The 20,793-nt window shown below is 32.1% G+C and overlaps 2 protein-coding genes across 5 annotated transcripts in view; one reads left to right on the top strand and one right to left on the bottom strand.

Moving 5' to 3' along the window:
- LOC149897740 (myrosinase 1-like) overlaps positions 1-20,793 on the bottom strand; it is a 412,925-nt gene that overhangs the window by 84,919 nt on the left and 307,213 nt on the right. The window lies entirely within an intron of this gene.
- Positions 1-20,793, top strand: part of LOC149897752 (uncharacterized) — a 175,573-nt gene that overhangs the window by 67,048 nt on the left and 87,732 nt on the right. Inside the window, exon 1 of one of the 2 annotated variants that reach the window (XM_090116325.1) lies at positions 9,361-9,387. The exons of the other annotated variant lie outside the window; for it this stretch is intronic. The gene's annotated coding sequence lies outside the window, so the exon portion shown is untranslated. Of the gene's footprint in view, positions 1-9,360; positions 9,388-20,793 lie in introns of those variants that run through there. 2 annotated transcript variants of the gene reach the window in all.

Here is a 20,793-nt window from a genome sequence, read left to right as displayed (position 1 = left end):
TTGTCATAATAATGAATATTATATCTATGAAATATTTATCTAAGCAGTCTGTTGATAAGACATAAACATAATTTTATATCAATATATACATTTAGATTATAATACGCAGCATTCAATGCACATTTTCGTAATCTTTCTAGAAATATGTACATTCAAACCCGAACCCATCAGCCAAATATTCCAAGTCACCAACCACTGTACTAAATAAGTAATTTAATGTATATTATAATAATTGAATAATAGAATAAAAGTCCAATTTTTAAGCGGAGCGTGAGTTGAATAAAATCGCCCAGGAAAAGGGATTATAAAAATAATTTAAAAAACATGTCGGCGGAGAATTGGCAAGAGCAAAATTGTAACTGTTTTAAATGTATTAATATTTGGTTGTTTTAATTTGTTTAAGTGTATTTTTGTGTGGTCAATATTAGCTTAATTTCATACACACAATATGTTGGTTATAAAATATTACCTGTTCCCGCGGTTTTACACGCATTTCTTCGCTCCTGTTGGTCTTTGCGTGATTATATATGTCTATAGCCTTTCTTGATAAATGAGCTATCTAACACTGAAATAATTTTTCAAAATGAACCAGTAGTTTCTGAGATTAGCGTGTTCAAAAAAACAAAGAAACTCTTCAGCTTTATAATATTAGTATAGATTTCTAAATGTATTACAGCTAGATAACTATTTTCTATATACCACAGTAAAAATTTCAATTATTCAAGATATTATATTAAATTTCAACCTTATTGAAAACAAGACGATATTTCAGCATATTCCCAGTGGAAGTACATTATAGAAGATGTTATACCCACCGCATACAGTGTTCGAGAAAATAATTAATTTTTAAGCCTCCTACATACGCCAGTAATTAAGATCACTGATTGGTTATTTTAAACGGTTTTCTACGTTAAATGCAATTATAATATAATTCATGTTTGCGTATTAATTTGCTGAACATGATGATGATTTTGCTACCTATGTATTTTTTTCTTAGTATCTCTTACATGTATGTCATGTATTAAGTAATGATACTAGCTGTCTCCCGTGGTTACACTTAAGCTATTTCAATTTTTAAGGGGTTCGCTTGTTTCAACGCAAAAAATAATATTTTATCCCGTTTAAATTAACTACAATGTTGTTTTTTTCCAAGAATATATTATATTTAGCATCTGTTTGACCTTGTGTTTTCTAACTCTACTACGAAATTGCGTCCAAATCTGTGCATGTGGTTTAGCCGTAAAGCGTAACAGAAAAACCAAGTTTTGATTTACGCTTGTTAATTTGAAACCCTTCATGATACTGTTTCTTGTATTCTTGTTGAGATTTAGTTATTATTTAAAAAAGTACTACACGAATTTTGGTTAATATTTTGTACATACATAGATAATATACTAAATGTCTGGCATACACGAGCATCATAGCTAAAGCTAGTCTATAAAGATATTAACATATTCCTAACATTTCTCTACAGCGGTTAGTATCAAAACATTATGTTTTATTATACAAATAAAACCTTTCCGGTTCGCTCATAAATAAACAAAGTTCGTGGGTTGAAATGATAAAGAGATTCTATAATATTGAATAAATAAATCTACAGACAGCAATAAAATGCAATCCATACTAATATTATAAATGCGAAAGTAACTCTGTCTGTCTGTCTGTTACTCAATCACGCCTAAACTACTGAACCAATTTGCATGAAATTTGGTATGGAGATATTTTGATACCCGAGAAAGGACATAGGCTACCTTTTATTGCGAAATATGTACCACGGGCGAAGCCGGGGCGGAGCTCTAGTATTGAATATATTGAGCTTTTGTGTACCATTAACAATTTCAAGAACTACTGCATTGATTAAATAAATAATAATAAAAAAGACGTGTGGCACTCGGGGACTGCCGTGGTAAAGCTATTGCATAGCATGCCTTCAAGCCACACCTACGTGTCCGCCGGAGCGTGAGGTTTTTTCGTTACGGAATTTCTCGATTCGGTTCCCGTGCTCAAGGCCCGCGTTAGAAGCTATGCAATAGCTTAATAAATAAATAAATAGGACAATTTTCACACACGACACGATTTGATACCGTACTAAGCTTTCACTTGTGTTATGGAAACCAGATGGCTGATAAACATACATATTATATAATTTTAAATAAATACTTATACAGATAATTAACACCCAGATACAGAGCAAACATCTATGTTCATCACACAAATATAATCAAACCTACGACCTCTGGCTTGTAAGGCAGGGCCACTACCAACCAAGCCAACGGGTCAGTCAAAATAAAATTTTCAATTCTAGTTATTCTTCAGATACTTATGAATGAAATAATTATCTTAATATATATAAATCTAGTGTCACAATGTTTGTCCTCAATGGACTCCTAAACACTTAACTGATTATAATAAAATTCGCACACCGTGTGCAGTTCGATCCAACTTGAGAGATAGGATAGTTTAAACATGTAGGTACCACGGGCGAAGCAGGGGCGGACCGCTAGTCAATTATAAAAACAAAGTATACCTCAGGTAAGTAATATTATGTCCTGTACTTTTTAGTACATATTTACAAGCTTTAATTTTATATCCTTATTATCAATCTAAAATGAATGCATGATAAATAGCGCCTATGCACGTTTGTGTATCAAAGTTCAAAGTTGTCTTACTACTTTGGTATCTGTGCGTGAAAACTAATCAGCCAACAGTTGGCTCATAACATTTCCAATCAAGTAAACAAAAATACCTTAATTCACTTTAAAACACTTGTTACAAGTTTCAAATACAAAGGTCTGGACACACCGAAAAATCGTAAAGAGCGTAACAGCTTTAGACAGGCTTGGTATCTTTATAGGGGTCCGGATATCCGGCCGGGACCTCAGTAATGGCCGGCTTCGATCTAACACTTGATACTCCAATCATGACAATGTTTGGTATGAGACGATATGGCGAGTGTTACAATTTTGAGTCTGGGTTTTTGTTTGTGCGACACACACATGAATAAACAAGCAGATGTGGATTTTCGTGTACGTGTGACACACACATGAATAAACAAGCAGATGTCCTCACACGCACACATATTTAATTGTCAACTGTATTATATTTTGTAATTTATCTGTATGGTACTTTCCATGATTTAACATCTGTTTAGTGAAGAATGTGTATTTCATAAAGAGGTAACATTTATTTTTTTTTAAAACCACACAAATAGGAAAAAGCTCTATACATGATTTAAATAACATATCGTTGTAATGAGATTGCTTTTTTCCATTAAGTTTCGTAGCTATTAGATTTACAATTTACTTATACAAATAATAATTATACCTGTATCAAACCCTTAGTTTTTAACAAACTTATAACCAATGAACCTCTACATTTACCAATTCCATCGAAAAGGTTTTATTTTGGTTTTATACCGAAACGGTTGCCCATAAAGTACCTTCACAGCGGAAACGTGGTACCTCTCGTTTCCTATTTTTAATTTGTTATTTTTTGCGTATTACCTCGTATCTATTTATTGTTTTTTTAACTTTATTTTCTGAATTCCGATGTAATCTATAATGCTTATTATATAGAGCTGAATCGTTAATGTCAGGAACTACTGGTATTTAAAAAATTCATTCACCGTTGGATATGTAATAAATGTAATATAATATATGTAATATGTACCACGGACCAAACAGGGTGGTACCGTTAATGATACGATATACCATGATTAAGTTTATTGTCTATATTCTTACATAGGATTATATGAAATCAATTGATTGTATGAAATGTTGACGCTGAGTAAAATTTATTAAAATAAATAATATTGAAGTATTTTTATGAAGATGTGTGTTTTTATATGTACCTGCGAATGTATGCAATACATTTACATGTATGTGTATATTTTATGAACCTATTTGAAAACAGATATGAATGTCTGGGGAACGGAATGTTATTAGAATTGTCTCAGACGTAGAAACAACATTAGTTAGATTGAATTTCATATTTTAAAGTTATAATACTACTAGCGGTCCGCCCCGGCTTCGCCCGTGGTACATATTTACGTTTTCTCTACATAAGAACCATCCTCGTACTTCGAGGAATATAATAAAAAAAGAATTATCTAAATCGGTTCAGCCGTTCACACGTGATGCCGTAACAACGCGAAACGGGTTTAATTTATATATATTCCATACTAATATTATAAATGCGAAAGTAACTCTGTCTGTCTGTCTGTCTGTTACTCAATCACGCCTAAACTACTGAACCAATTTGCATGAAATTTGGTATGGAGATATTTTGATACCCGAGAAAGGACATAGGCTACCTTTTATTGCGAAATATGTACCACGGGCGAAGCCGGGGCGGACCACTAGTATATATATATAACTAGCGGTCAGCCCCGGCTTCGCCCGTGGTACATATTTACGTTTTCTCTACATAAGAACCATCCTCGTACTTCAAGGAATATAATAAAAAAAGAATTATCAAAATCGGGTCAGCCGTTCTCGAATTATGCGCTTACCAACATATTTTGTGATTCATTTTTATATATAAGATTTTATATGTTTATATATTACTACTACGTCTTTCAAAATTGTCGGGAAGAATATAAAAATATAATATAGCTCTTGTCACACGAGAATATGTAGTTTTCTACTGCTGAAATAATTTGAAAATCTATGTAGTTACCTTACTGCTGAGGAAAAATTTAAAAAATCGATATCCTGACAATTATTTCATCAGCTTTTGCTAATTTGGAACAAAGAAACAGTCTTCTTATAAGTAATATTCCTAAATATTTAAAAATGTTCGCAACAAACTCACGCTTGGCACCTTTTATTTCACTGAGCATGAAAAAAAATACGCAGAATATAATATTTTTAGTGTGAATACCGCCTACCGTTCCCACTCTTATTATTACAATCAATATTCGCAAATTCGACGCGCGTTCGATTCTTTTATTACCTACAAATGTATTGTACTTTTACATTGAATAAATGTATACAAAATATTTATAAATGTAAACGTTTAAGTTTTTAGGTTGCCAACTGAATATGTTAATGTTAAGATATAGCTTACTTAAAATATTTAAACGTAATTTTAGGTAAATAACTCAATGTACGTATATTTATGAAAATTCCTTACTTCAAGAAGAGAGCATATTCCTACCTGAAAGGCCGGCAACATACTCAAAATGTCTCTGGCACTGTGGGTACATATGGGCGACGTGGAGCACTTACCTCTGTTGCCCCTGTATGGAGATAATACGTAAATATGTACCACGGGCGAAGCCGGGGCGGACGCTAGTAATCATATAATACTGCTGTATCAAATCAATATTTCACTCACAAGTTATATAATAGCATTGTATCAGATTATTAATTCAATGTTTACAATACATGACAGGTACAAAACTAATAAAATATGAAAAAGTACTAACACAATCTTCAATGTATAGTCTTTTCATACAAGATTTTGAATTGAAACATTTAAAGGTTCTTTAATAAATCAATCGCCAAATTCGGCAATATGCTTGTTAAAATGCAAACCTGCTACGACGTAGACGCTGCGTAGCATGCTTGGCGTGGCAAACTCTAATAATATAATATTATGCTACGCTTCTACGCACTTGCGTAGCAAGGTAGCTACGTATGACGTAGCATTTAAAATAAGGTTTTTAAGTTGAAATATAAAAGTATTTTAATAATAAAGCTGTGAAATAAATAGAAAATGTGGAAAAAGTAAATTTAATGACACTTTGGCACCGTCTAAATAATATTTTGCGGGTCAAGTGTATTCAAAATGCACTAAAACTCTTGAATAACAAGGTCGTATAAATATGGCTCAACATTTTTGAATATTTCTCTATATTTTTCATTTATATCGTACTTACTAATAATATTTTTTTTATTTGTGCATATTTAAAACTTTACAATATTCTCTTAAAAATAGTTCTGTAATAAAAAAAATAGCGAAAAGCTAAAATATCTAAAATATTAGCTCCAAGATAAACGTATAATCCCATCAATTTAGGGTCGATTTTTCAATCCTTGATAAAAACCAATTAAAACTTACTTAAAGATGTATTACACAATAATATTAAAATGTCGCCTGTGAACTGTCAAATACGGGCAATAAGAATACATTTTTGAAATGGTAGTTTAATACTTTATATGACGAATAAGTTTTAAACAAGGATTGAAAAATCAGCCCTTAAATAAATTACATTAATAAACGCTCAAAATAAAGAGTTCAAACGAACAACTGTTATCACGTTTTCGCTTCGATAGACGAAGTTAGGGCGCTTTCACACACTTCTATATTATTAATTTTTGTTCTTGCTGTAAAAAAGAGTGTGTGTACCGAGCACACGTGTCAGAAGTGATACGTCCTTGACAAGAATCAAATATACCAAAATCACCTTACTCCATGACGCGACCTCTAAATTTTACTCTCAATGCGCCTAAAAAAGTTTTACTTTAAAAAATGCCTGAGATAATTAATAACAATACAGAAATATTGGCTCAAAGATTCTATTCTCGTTTCAATTTATATAAATTACTTCAAACGAATGCTCTAAATAAAGAGTTGATATAAAAGACGAATTGTTATCACCTTTTCGCTTGGCTGGTCGAAGTTAAGGCGTTTTCACACATGCTTCCCTATTGGTTATAGTTTTTGCTGTATCATCTTTGTTATGGTGTTATTTTGGTATCGATTGCTTGGCTTTGTGATATGGAAGACGTGACTTTAGGAATTTATTAAAGTATTAGGATTGATGATTTGTGTGTGTGAGGAGAATTTAATATAACTGTTTACTGCGTTGGATAAACGGTTTGTAGGATTTATAGTATGAGATTTTTATGTGTTAAGCATTTAAGGGAATGAATTTACACACGGTTTTTTTTCATTATATATTTTGTGCTATAGCATTACACTTAATTTTAGTAGTTTAACTTTTCTCTGTTAATTTGGTTTATAATATTTATTTGTTTCATGTTATCTTCAAGCGAAGAGTGAACCGGTACCTACTAGGGAAGCACGTACCATCTTAGACCACATCTTAGCTTTCCATCAGGCGAGATTGTGGTCAAGCGCTTCCCTATCTAGAATAAAAAAAATACATTGTAGTACTTCTTTATTTCTTCCTTTTTTCCTATCTACTTTACATAAAATTCTTTCTAATTAAAGTTAACCATATTAAATGGCAGAATATATTAAGAAAAAGGTATAATAGAATATATTTGTATGAATACGCCTTATAATATTACAAAGTGAAGTTCGGCAACTGAGTTTCTGTAATGGCACGGAGGGAGAAAGATCTATAGGAAACGCTGTAATATTTATCTTGATTTATTTACGGGATCTAGATCCCGTAAATAAATACTAGGATTTATTATGTTTATCTTGGAACTACAGAAAAACAATTATAAGAAAGTTCTTATTACCTTCCAAAATGAGAGTAAAAAATTAATCTAAGACTTTAATTACTAAGTCGTAATTAAAGTTTGAACACTGTTTTCTAGGGTTTGCTTTTTGCCAGTATTGTAAGTTTAGAAATTAAAGTCTTACGATTTAAGACGCTTTTTTACCACATTATTTCAAGAAGCGTATCTAAAAGTAAATATAGTTAAGAATGTTATAATTACAGTTTTAACTAGGAATATAAAATACTGTAATTTCATTTAAAAATTAATCACATTGAGGAATAATTCGTTATGTAAGAAAGACGAATACAAAATGTAGAGACAAAAAACGGAGAGCTAAAGAAATGGAACAGCTAAAAAAATATGTCTTAGGAAATTCAACTTCAACAAATTTTCTCGTTTTACTGTATTATTTATAATTAAATTTATAATTAATGTACATAGTCCGTCGATTACACCTACAAAGGTGCGTAAAGGCACAACTTTAGACTGTTCACGATGCTTTAAAAATTCGCTTAAAAATTTAATTCGGGATTGTTTTTGCTCTTAAAGTAAAACCTTGTAGTAGTAGATCAAAATATATAGTTCTGATTCCGATAAAACAGTTTTCATAATAGTCTTAAACCCTAACTCTTAGCAATATAATAATACCTACTAGATTTGCGCCCACGGCTTCGCCCGCGTTTTCAAAAACCCGCATTTCCCGTTCCTGTAAAATTTCCAAGATAAAAAGTAGCCTATGTCTTATTCTGGGTCTTCAGCTACCTACATACTAAATTTCATTGTAATCAGTTTAGTAGTATTTGCGTGAAAGAGTAACAAACATCCATTCATCCATTCTCACAAACTTTCGCATATATCATACTAGAGGTCCGCCCCGGCTTCACCCGTGGTACATATTTCACAATAAAAGGTAGCCTATGTCCTTTCTCGGGTATCAAAATATCTCCATACCAAATTTCATGAAAATTGGTTCAGTAGTTTAGGCGTGATTCAGTAACAGACAGACAGACAGAGTTACTTTCGCATTTATAATATTAGTATGGATTAGTAGGATTAGTAGGATAATTCTACTCTATACCATGAAATATAATATTATGTATTCAACATAATTTAGCAGAACTTGTTCCATATAGAATACAATTAAAATCCCATTTCCCTAGAATTGACTAAAAGTTTATTTTAGCGTATTTATTTCCCGCGGCCTTATTAAAGATAAATACAATTAAACAGACGTTTTGTACACATCCACGACATTTAAAATTCTTCGCGAGATAAGCCCCTTTTACATAATTACCCTCTGTGTTGGATGTTTTTATATGTTACGATATTATTTCTAATGTTTAATTATCTTTGTAATTGGTATTTTCATTTATCTATTTCTATAATAAAAATGAATCGCCAAAGGTGTTGCTAAGCGTAAAAAACGGCTCGACCAATTCGGATCAAAAGATTTTGTTGAAACACAAGGAAGGTTCTTATGGAGAAAAAGCAGGAAAAGGCGCAATAGTGCAAGGCAGGCAACTCTGAAAATAAGAGTTTTTAAAATAATTTTGGGTATTTCGTTCGTATTAAAACATCACTATATAAACATACTTTTTGAAAATAGTAGACTATGTACTTGATCTTTAATCAAATAGTACATATATTTATCTATATCTATTTATAAATAAATTCAATTTTTTACTAGAATGCTATGACTCTCTCTGAGAGATTAACGTTTAGTTCCTAAATACAATATTAATATAGTATACTAATTTATTTTTGTCGTATCGTAATATCGTAACACATCGTGTAATATCGTATCTTCTGAAGATTCTCCACTTAAATGAGAAGGTCGGCTTTTTCATTTTCCTGTTTGTCTCGTTTAAAACGCCTAAAATGGAAAAAAGGAATACTTTTTTATTATAGAGAATTAGATTTATTCTAGATTTTTTATTCACAGGTGCAGATAGGATTTTGGACAGAATACGTAAGTAGTACTTTTAATTGATTATTTATATAAATTAGATTTTAATCAATTTTTCATATGATTAATACAATATATATAGACACAGTATAAGATATTATACGAATAACTTAGTGACATAAGGTTTTAAAACAAAAATTGTATTATACTCTTGGTCAGATATAAAATTGTTTTTTAAATTACTAAAATATAAAACTAGTAACTCTCTCATCTGATCTTAACTTCGGTGCTTTCATCGAATCCAAGGCTCGAATGGCTGCCAAAAAACTTGGCATATTATCGAAGGTCAGGCAGTACTTCACACCAAAACAGCTTCTAAATATATATCAAGCACAAATTCGTTCGTGTGTGGAGTACTGCAGCCATTTATGGGCTGGAGCTGCAAAAACACATCTAGGAGCATTGGATTCGATTGAGAGACGTGCTGTAAGGATTATAGATGACCAGAATCTGACCAAGAGTAGACTGCTTAGTCTTGAACATAGACGTAAAGTCGCATGCCTATCAGTTTTTTACCGCTTGCACTTCGGGGAATGTGCAACGGAGCTGCATAATCTCATTCCACCCTCCCCTTTCCACCACAGAACATCTCGACGCGCGCTTGGCTTCCATCCCTTCGTAGTTGATGTACCTTTTTTGCGCACAAAACGGTTTCAGAACTCTTTTATAAACCGAACAGCGAGGGACTGGAACGCCTTGCCCGCGTCTGTCTTTCCAGAAACCTATAATCCGGATCTGTTCAGGGTAAAAGTGAATAGGCTCTTTCTAGGCAGGCATGCTCATTCATAGACTGCATCACTACTTACCATCAGGTAGGATGCAGTCAAATGCCTGGCTATCTTTAATAAAAAAAAAAATAAAAAATAAAAACAGTTAAAAAAGTTTATCACTTATTAGAGTTTGGATTTGCTCTACTTTAAAGTTTTAATATGTATCTTAAAATAATTTTCATTCTTTTATAGCTTTGAAACTCAGTCATCTATATTCTATACTATAATATTATAAATCTGAAGAGTTTGTTTGTTTGAACGTGCTAATCTCAGGAACTACTAGTCCAATTTGAAAAATTATTTCGGTGTTAGATAGTCTATTTATCGAGGAAGGCTATAGGCTATAAATCATCACGCTAAGACCAACAGGAGCGGAGCAATGCGAGTGAAACCGCGGAGCGCAGGTAGTTGCATATAAAAAGGTATTTGAATGGTAAATGAAACTAACTTGAACCGCGTAAAACCACACTTCAATTATTTTACATGAAAAATTATTTTAATATTATTTTAATAACACATTTATTTTAATGAGTTACGCGAAATTAGCGGTGAAACATTGTAATTGTTATTGAAGGTAATCTTTAATTTAGTTAACTTCAAAATTAACTTTTCAATTACTACTACACTGGGGTAGATCCCTTTAAAAATAATAAAAAGTGCAAAAAAATCGCAGTCGGATGAAACCCATTAGAAAAGGAGGGGTATATGATGAAAATTAAAGGAAAAATAAATTACGGTCAATCCGAGTTCGGGAAAAGGGAGGGGGGAGCTTTTAAGAGAAAAAAATGATTTCTCTCGATTTCCGACAAAACTACAAGTCCTACGGAAAAAAATTCAATGGCAAAGTTGTAGGTAATAAAAAAATCTACAACTTTTGTATTGACAATTTTTTCACATAACCTCAAAATTTAGGTGAAAAATTCAAAAAACCAAGTTTTTGGTTTTTTATTTTTAACTACTTCAAAATTTATTTTTTTTCTACGACATTTGGTAGAAACTTGCTTTATTATGTCCTAAATACACTGTAATTTATTTGATAGAAAATATTTATTTTTTCGCCTTATTTTGAATTAATACCAAAAAAACAACCTAATTTTCAATCGAAAAGTCACCCGTCAAAATATCAGCTTTTTTCAAAAACTTTGGGAGCCTTTTATTCATCAAAATCTCTACTTTTATATGGTGTAAAAAAAATAAACCTTACCATAGTAAATGTTCTCAGGAAATGCTTACAAACAGTGTCATAATTAGCTTTTACTAAATCAGGCACACTTCTCGAACTCTATATCTTCTCTTGTATCGGCTTTTCGGTAATATTTCAAAAGAAAAAAAATTATCTGTTCTAAGTATAATATTTTACAGCATATTCAAAAGCAAAATGATGTCGATAAAAACATTTCAGGTAGTTTGAGAAGTGTGCCTGATTTAGTAAAAGCTCATTTTCACACTGTTTGTATGCATTTTCTGAGAACATTTACTATGGTAATGTTTATTTTTTTTTACACCATATGAAAGTAGAGATTCCAATGAATAAAAGGCTCCCCAAGTTTTTGAAAAAAGCTGATATTTTGACGGGTGACTTTTCGATTGAAAATTAGGTTGTTTTTTTGGTATTAATTCAAAATAAGGCGAAAAAATAAATATTTTCAGTCAAATAAATTACAGTGTATTTGGGACATAATAAAGCAAGTTTCCACCAAATTTCGTAGAAAAAAAATAAATTTTGAAGTAGATAAAAATAAAAAACCAAAAACTTGGTTTTTTGAATTTTTCACCTAAATTTTGAGGTTATGTGAAAAAATTGTCAATACAAAAGTTGTAGATCTTTTTATTATCTACAACTTTGCCATTGAACTTTTTTCCGTAGGACTTGTAGTTTTGTCGGAAATCGAGAGAAACCATTTTTTTCTCTTAAAAGCTCCCCCCTCCCTTTTCCCGAACTCGGATTGACCGTAATTTATTTTTCCTTTAATTTTCATCATATTCCCCTCCTTTTCTAATGGGTTTCATCCGACTGCGATTTTTTTTTGTTTCAAAAATTATCTACTCTAGTCTATACTCATACTTTTCATACACTTTGCACTTCGGAAAAGCAGGTAAGTAATTATCATTTTTTTAAAGGCACTTACATAAAACAAGCATTACAGAAGTCATTGTACTATTATTTCTTGTACAGTTTTCGCTTCGATATAACATACAGATAATATAAAAAAAATACACTATGACAGCCTAATTTTTTTAAGCTATTGCATAGCTTCTATCGCGGGCCTTGAGCGCGGGGACCGAATGCAGAAATTCCGTAACGAAAAAACCTCACGCTCCCCCCCCACGGGGACGGGCACGGAGGTGTGGCTTGAAGGCATAGCATGCAATAGCTTTACCGCGGCAATCCCCGAGTGCCACACGTCTTTTTAATTTCTTAGATAATTTACTGTGGTTTTATCGTTTTTGTATTCGTTGACTTTTTATCTATCTCTCACAAAAATCTGTTTAATGAAAACATTCAAAAACCGAAATTAAATATACCTACTTCACTTTAATTCTTAAACCAAACAACGATTTTATAATTTCTAAGTCAAACACACCCAAAACACACATTTCTTACACGTTTCATTTATTTACCTTTTACATAAAGATCTCTATTACGCGCTTAGATCAACGGAACCATAGTATAAAGGGAAAAGTAGGCCAACTCCCGGCATTTAGTTGTGCACAGTACCTAACTCGCGAGGCGCAGAGTTGTCACTTGTCACATTGGTATTTAAATAATGGTTTAAACAAACACCGACCGCTCACAGCAATAGCGCGGCCCTCGCGAGAACGGTCCAAATTCAAACTCAAACATTTATTTATTAAATTAGACTTCTTTTAGAAGCACTTTCGAATCTTCATTACATATTTTTAACATTTACCACTGATTCGGAAAGCAATATATAATATATAATATAATAAGCAGAGAAGAACCGGCAAGAAACTCCATAGACCTTGAGAAGGAACCGAGCGGCGTTGTGTGTGTGCGTCAAGTTTGCGTACGTACATGAACGGGGGGCGTGGCTAAGCACTCCGCGTACATACAAAAGGCGTGATGTACCTTTGAAGATAACTTACTTTTCTCTTTATACTATGACGGAACGTTACAAATAAATCAACATGATGGCAACACAAGATGGCTCCGCAAATATGCGGCAAATGGCGGGTGATTTTTCAAATTAAATTTGCAATTCATACCCACTTAAATCCGCTTATTGTTTGTATAAACAAGATTTTGAGGTTTTATTTTGTGTTACGAATTCAAGTATTGCGTTGAGGAACGATGTTTTGTTGTTTTTATATGTGTCTAATAGCCGATTTTTTAATTCTTGGATAAAACTTATCCGTCCGATTATTACACGATAATATTAAAATGTCAAGTAACTGCCAAATACGGGCAATTAGAACGTTTTTAAAATGGTAGTTTTAAACATTATTCGACGAATAAGTTTTAACCAAGGATTGAAAAATCAGCCCGTGTTTAAGGCAAATATCTAATAAATTATAAGCATTCAAGTAATTTCTTTTTTAAATTGTTATTTTCGTAAATCTAGGTTCTTCACAGTTATAAATCATGATAAACACACCGTAAAATTTGTATTTTCAAGTATTCAAGCGACGGTTAGAGAATGTATTAATAATTAAAGCGAAATATTTGAATTGTATCTTTAAATTTACTTAATAATTGTACATTAAAAAGTACTTTTAAAATCTATAAGACACCGTTCAAACAGTTATAGTTAGAAGTTGGCTCAGTGTTCTTTTTGTAACACTTGTACAAGTTGTAACAACTTCGCGCTTAAAAATATTCTCAGCGGAAGACATTTGTCAATTTTGTACTGAAGTTTATGTGAAACAAAATTATAAGTATTGGCAAGAATCATCGATGTTACAATTTATCGCTTTAAAATTCAGTAACTAGGAGATATTTTAGAAAGTAATATTGTCACGAGTAATCGAATTTTTCAATTATTTATCGTTCTGAAATTTAGTCACTCTCTATAACGGTTGTGTTAGTTTCTTTTTTTTCTTTCTATTACTTTAGTGTATTTCATATGTTCCTGGCTAACATTTTCTATTTATTCTGACTTTACTGTGTGAACACTTAACACTGTACGTACTAGGCGTTTTATCATAGGTATGTAAAATCTACTAAATCTGATGTGATCTAATAAGTTGGACTCTTGAATTTAAATTTCCTAAATTATTTTTATCGTAATACCTTTACTTGAGATAATTTTCCCACTTAAATTTAGATCGTTAATAAAAATTAAAAAGCATAAACCAAAACAATTAGAAATTTCGCCTGTTACCATTAAAATTAACTTTGTGTGTAAAGTATTGTTTCATATATTTCTTTTTGCTATCTTTTAAACAAATTCATTCTTAAGTTGAGTGAAGTAGACTTATAGAAAATAAAAGGCATACCCTTATAAACACTTCAGATGAAGCTTCTTATAAACACTTCAATGGCTGTTTTAATAGAAATAAGCGAATAAACTTCTTTCAAATAGTTTCTCATTTGAATTCCTTATTCTTGATAGATTATTTTCTCTAGTTTTATGTTAAATGAAATATCTTATAGCAATTTGAAACACGTTTTTGTAGTAAAGGTAAAATACTATACTAGCTTTCCGCTCGCGGCTTCGTTTGCGTTATCAAAGAAAGACACGCATAGTCCATATTCCCGTGGGATTTAAGAGATAAAACCTATCGTCGCTTTGCTACTGCGTCGGTAAAAATTAAAACGTTAATTAATAGTATTTTTTTATATCGATCGTGTAGTTTTTGAGTAAAATCGTAACAAACAAAACAAACACACAAACAAAAATTCTATTCATATCTTATTTATTTACGTCACAGTTTCTAACCACTGATCAACCATAAATAATTATAGACTACAAGCCCGCATAGGAAAAAAATATGGGTCAAATGAACCACCAGGGGACATATCTAGAACGATAGAAGAGCAAAAAATAATAAGATTCATCACTATGCCGTCACTTGTAAGCTGTCCAACTGAGTGCAGATGAGAATTGAAAAGTACAGGTAGACTCGGTAAATTTTGGTCATATATTTTTGTACGGCATTCTTAACCATCGATAGATCCATTAAAAATAATAAGAAACCGCTCAGTGCCGTACAAAAATGGTGGTCCACCAAGTCGGAATTTTTATTTAATTTCCGAGAGTTACCGGGGGTAAATTTGGTCATTTGACCATGTACGGCATCTGTGTCATACTGTTGCTATACTGCTTTTAATCCATTATTCCGCAACGCCGTACAAAAATCATGGGGACAAGGGGAAAAAATCGAGAGTTGCAATCCCCTCTCTTTCCCCACTCCAGGAGGTCATTTGACTAAGTACGGCTTCGGTTCCAAAACATTATCTAGCACTCAAAAGTACTATTAAAAGCAATGCCGTCAAAAAATAATTGTTCTTTTAAATGTATACCAATAATCATCTTAATTTCATCGAATTCTTGATATAAAGAGCTGTAAGGTCATTTGAACCTGTACGGGAACTTTTTTTTTAACATGATATTGTAAAATTCAATTGTTGTATAGTATTGCCGTTCAAAAGAAACCGTTCTAAAAAAAGTTATAGAGAAATGCAAAACCAGAAATTTTGTTAAAGTTTAAACATCGTAGATTAATGAAATATAATAGTTTTCTACACTTTATTCGTTGTTTTAAATAGTATTAACATAGATAAATTAGGAAAAAACGATGCCGTACATTTTTGTGCAGACCACATCTTTTAGGCTGATGAAAGCGACGAAAGCTACAATTTTAAGGGTGCTTTATGGCCATTTGATACAGTACGGCATTAACATATTTTTACCCAACTACGGCAAAGCAAAAGGAGGGTTATGGTTTTGACAGGTCATGTATGTATGTTCATCTATTCCCTCGTAACTTCTAAACTACTTATCAGAATTCGACAAATGACATATCATTAGAAGCGTCTGAATTGTTCACTGGATAACCAGCGACCAGCTAGCTAAAGGCTATATGGGGTTTCACAAAATCTAATGTGGCGCTCTCTAGCGGACAAAACATACAGAGTAAAAAAATAAAGTTAAGATAAATATGCCGTGTTTGGTATCATTTGAAAGCGCTTTACTTGTACATTTTGAATATGTATATATTACTAGCATTTGCTTGTGACTTTACCCTTTATTCATGGGCTGATTGCATATAATTCACATCTTTTCGTTCATAGCTTTTTTATTAGTTCATCAATTTAACGGAGTCCATTCCACCTGATTCCGACTTTCCAAGGTGATAATTAACCACCTCGAGCTTCTTAATATTAATGTATATTTATATTTTATTATCAAAATATAAAGAAAACATTTCGTTATATGGATTTTTTTCTTTTTCAGATTTTTCCCCTTTGAACCAACGAAAATGTACGGCACATGAAAAAATATTATCTATGCATAAAATACTTTAAAAATAAATTTATTTCGTGTTGTGTCAAATGACCCCCTGGAGTGGGGAAAGAGAGGGGATTACAACTCTCGATTTTTTCCCCTTGTCCCCATGATTTTTGTACGGCGTTGCGGAATAATGGATTAAAAGCAGTATAGCAATAGTATGACACAGATGCCGTACATGGTCAAATGACCAAATTTACCCCCGGTAACTCTCGGAAATTAAATAAAAATTCCGACTTGGTGGACCACCATTTTTGTACGGCACTGAGCGGTTTCTTATTATTTTTAATGGATCTATCGATGGTTAAGAATGCCGTACAAAAATATATGACCAAAATTTACCGAGTCTACCTGTACTTTTCAATTCTCATCTGCACTCAGTTGGACAGCTTACAAGTGACGGCATAGTGATGAATCTTATTATTTTTTGCTCTTCTATCGTTCTAGATATGTCCCCTGGTGGTTCATTTGACCCATATTTTTTTCCTATGCGGGCTTGTAGTCTATTAAAAACGTATACCTATATCAAAATTTTAATCCGCATGCCTCTAAAAGTGTGCATGACATTATTAACCTTTATAAGCGTTCAGAAAGTTGCAAATTAAACGGAGCCAGCCTGTTGCGAACTTTTAATGCGGTTTCTGAACTAATTTTCCGTTAAATAAATTGACGGGAGCTATCAGTTTTTGACGTTTGCATCAAATTGGAAACAGTTTTAATATGCAGGTTGGTTTATATTAGATTGGCTTGATTTTTATATCATTTCTTAATTATGAACTCTTATTCTCTATGTATTAATGTTTTATGTCTGTCATGTGAATAGTTGTATTTATTAGTAATATTCTAACATTCAAGAAGAGAAGCCGAGAAAAATACATTATTATTAAAAATATATTTTTTCATTGTGTGAAAATTCAATGGCACAACTTCCACGAATATATTTTAACAATGATTTGCTTTACAATACAATATTTTTTCACAAAACTGCGTTAGAATTTTGATATTTTAAATTAATCAACGAAAAAACAAAAGCCTTTCGGTTCTACACATTAAATTGAACTAAATTTATTTAACTGTTTGGTTTTCATTTGTTTTATTGAATATCTGGCAACCAAATAACTATAGCCAGATGGATTGAGAAATAGTTTTTCATAGATAACAAAAAAAAAGAGCATGCGTGCCGAGCACACGTATCAGAACTGAAATTTCTTTGGCAATTTATTTATTTATTTATTTATATAAGGCACAGTTACAGGATATAATCCAAAAACATTTACATCAACTTACTAAATTAAACAATATTAAGATTACAACCCAATTAAAACTGCACACAACATTTAAATCATTACAATAACATAAAAAAGTGAATACAGTAACTACATACCATCATTAATTATTAAGTCAAATGTTTTATCAATATATCACACAAAAAGTACTCATTAAAATAACAAAAATAATTTAAATTAATTATAAGTAAACTTGAATTTTATTCATCATTTAAATTGATATCTATTTTATTTCTAAATTGATACAAATTATATAGGAAAATATCATTATTGTTACAAATCTCATTATAAAGCCTACACATTCGGATCAAAGGGCTGTTCTGAGAGACCATGTTTTTTGTAGTTGGCAAGGCAAATAATTTATAGGACCTTTTGGACCGACTTGGAACATTAATATTTATTTTATCTAATAAATTCTCATGCAGGGCACCATTGACAATCCTGTGAATATAACAAAGATCGGAGTTAATCCTCCGATTCTTCAAACTTTTCATGTTAAATTTTAAAAGTCTGTCATCATACTCCTTAATACTATTCCTTAAACCTAATCTAATACACAATGATCTTACAAATCGTCGCTGGATTGCCTCAATTCTATCAATATGTATATTATAATATTGGTGACCATACCGACGAACAGTATTCAAGGATGCTTCTTACAAGAGAGTTATAAAGAATAATCCAAGAAGATGGACATTGAAATTGTTTGGCAACTCTGAGTATAAAGCCCAGAGCTCTGTTTGCTTTGCTACAAATGTGGTCATAATGGTTTCTAAATGACAATACCGAATCAAATATTACTCCTAAATCTGATACCTGATCAACTCTTTCTAACACGAAATTTGAGATTCTGTATGGAAACTCAATTTTATATTTACTTTTGGAAAATGTTATCACTTTACACTTATTAATATTTAGTTCCATACAATTATCTATACACCAATCATGAATTTTATTTATGTCATATTGTAATAATTTACAATCATCTACGCTTTTTATTGCACGGTAAATTTTAAGATCATCAGCATAAGCCAAACAATTACTCTCTATTATATGTAGAAGGTCAGCAGGTTGCCGTGTATTCCAAGATGAACAGCTTTTATTAATAGAATAATATGATAAACGCGATCAAAGGCCTTAGAGAAATCTGTATATAGGGAGTCAACCTGCACCCGCTCCCCAAAACAGGAACACAAATACGAAGTATATATAAGAAGATTTGAATTTGTTGATTTACCTGAAATGAAACCATGTTGATTAGGATTTAATTTGTGTTTAATATGTGCGTATATATGTTCATAAACGAGGCTCTCGTATATTTTGGCAAAACAACTAAGAACACTTATTGGACGATAGTTCGATACACAACTTTTGTCACCAGATTTATAAATGGGAGTGATTCTAGCTATCTTCCACAACGAGGGAAAGGTCCCCTCAGAAAGGCATTTATTATACAATAGTGAGAGAGGTCTGACTAGGGCCGTAGCACAGAGCTTGATGAAGATTGGCGGAATACCGTCTGGTCCAGCACATTTGTTAACATCAATAGTTCTAAACCTTCGTTGAATGTCATGATCCGAGAGCCTAACATGGGATAATGAGAAATTTGCTCCAGAAAAATTAGGTGTGTAGTCACTAGTAACGCAGTCAGAGTATACAGAAGAGAAATAATCAGCGAAGAGATTAGCAATGTCTTCCCCGTTACTAGCTTTCCTATCTCCAAAATACATGTTGCTGGGTAAAGTATTTGTTATTTTTTTTGTTTTAGTATATTTCCAAAAAGATTTAATATTGTGTATTGAAAATATCGTTGCTCTATGATGTGGCGGTATTGTCATGATGCGACCTTGAAATTTTACTCTCAACGCGCTCAATGCTTAAAAGTCGGTATTGGTGTAAATACCTACTTTGGAATGAATTTCTAATCAAATTAAAAATCACAGAATTTTCTATTGAAAGAAACGAAGCTTTTTATTCTACCGAAAAAACTAAGCTTCATCATTGTTATTAGTGAAGTCCCATGTCCCCTAGTGGGGTAAGGGGCAGATGCATTATGGAAACATCTGTTTTACTGATCGATTTTTTTAGGGACAAGTAAATAAGTAGATGATCAGCCTTCTGTGTCTTGCCAGACCGAGACATTTTTTTTCTACGTCTCCACCGGGAATCGAACCCAGGACCCCTCGGTTCTTCGCTCACGCGTCAACCACTGTACCAGGGAGGCGGTCATTTATTGTAATTAAACTAACAATAAACACTGAATATTGTTACTAACCGCAAATAAATTGATAATTTCAACATAATAGCTGAAAATTAAGCACATTTTAATATAATGTGCGTAGTTAATACCAACCCTTTGATCGCAATGATGTTATTATGTAAATAGCTGACCTGAAAAACATTGGCTAGTATACCCTTATCACTTAGGGTTAACTAAATGATAATAAATTAATGTAATTCTTGTTGTACACATTATAGACTACAGGCAATAGGTATATAGGTATATATTTTTCTTTGATATCTTAAAAAAAATATTTCGCAGTTTTAAAAGGTGTTTGATGCAAAATGAGCCTTAAATTTAGTTTCTATGTTGATATCACTCAGCAAATGTTCTTTTAAGCTATTGCATAGCTTTTATCTCAGACTTTGAGTGCGGCGACCGAATGTAAAAATTCCGTAACGAAAAAACCTAACGCCCCCCACTCCAATCGGCACAGCGATGCGATGCTATGCAATAGCTTTACCGCGGCAGTCCTCGAGTGCCACACGTATTTTTATTTATATGCCTATATGAATTTCAATAACTAAACATAGCTCTTATAATAATTCTAGAAATTTACTGAATCAACTACATAGTTATTTGGAAACAAAACATGACTT

The sequence above is a fragment of the Colias eurytheme genome, chromosome 25 (genome assembly GCF_061535395.1).
Source record: "Colias eurytheme isolate Ceu_HAF_F1 chromosome 25, ilColEury1 Martin Lab GWU primary, whole genome shotgun sequence".
Classification (NCBI taxonomy): Eukaryota; Metazoa; Arthropoda; class Insecta; order Lepidoptera; family Pieridae; genus Colias; species Colias eurytheme.
This window is presented reverse-complemented; position numbering and strand designations above follow the sequence as displayed.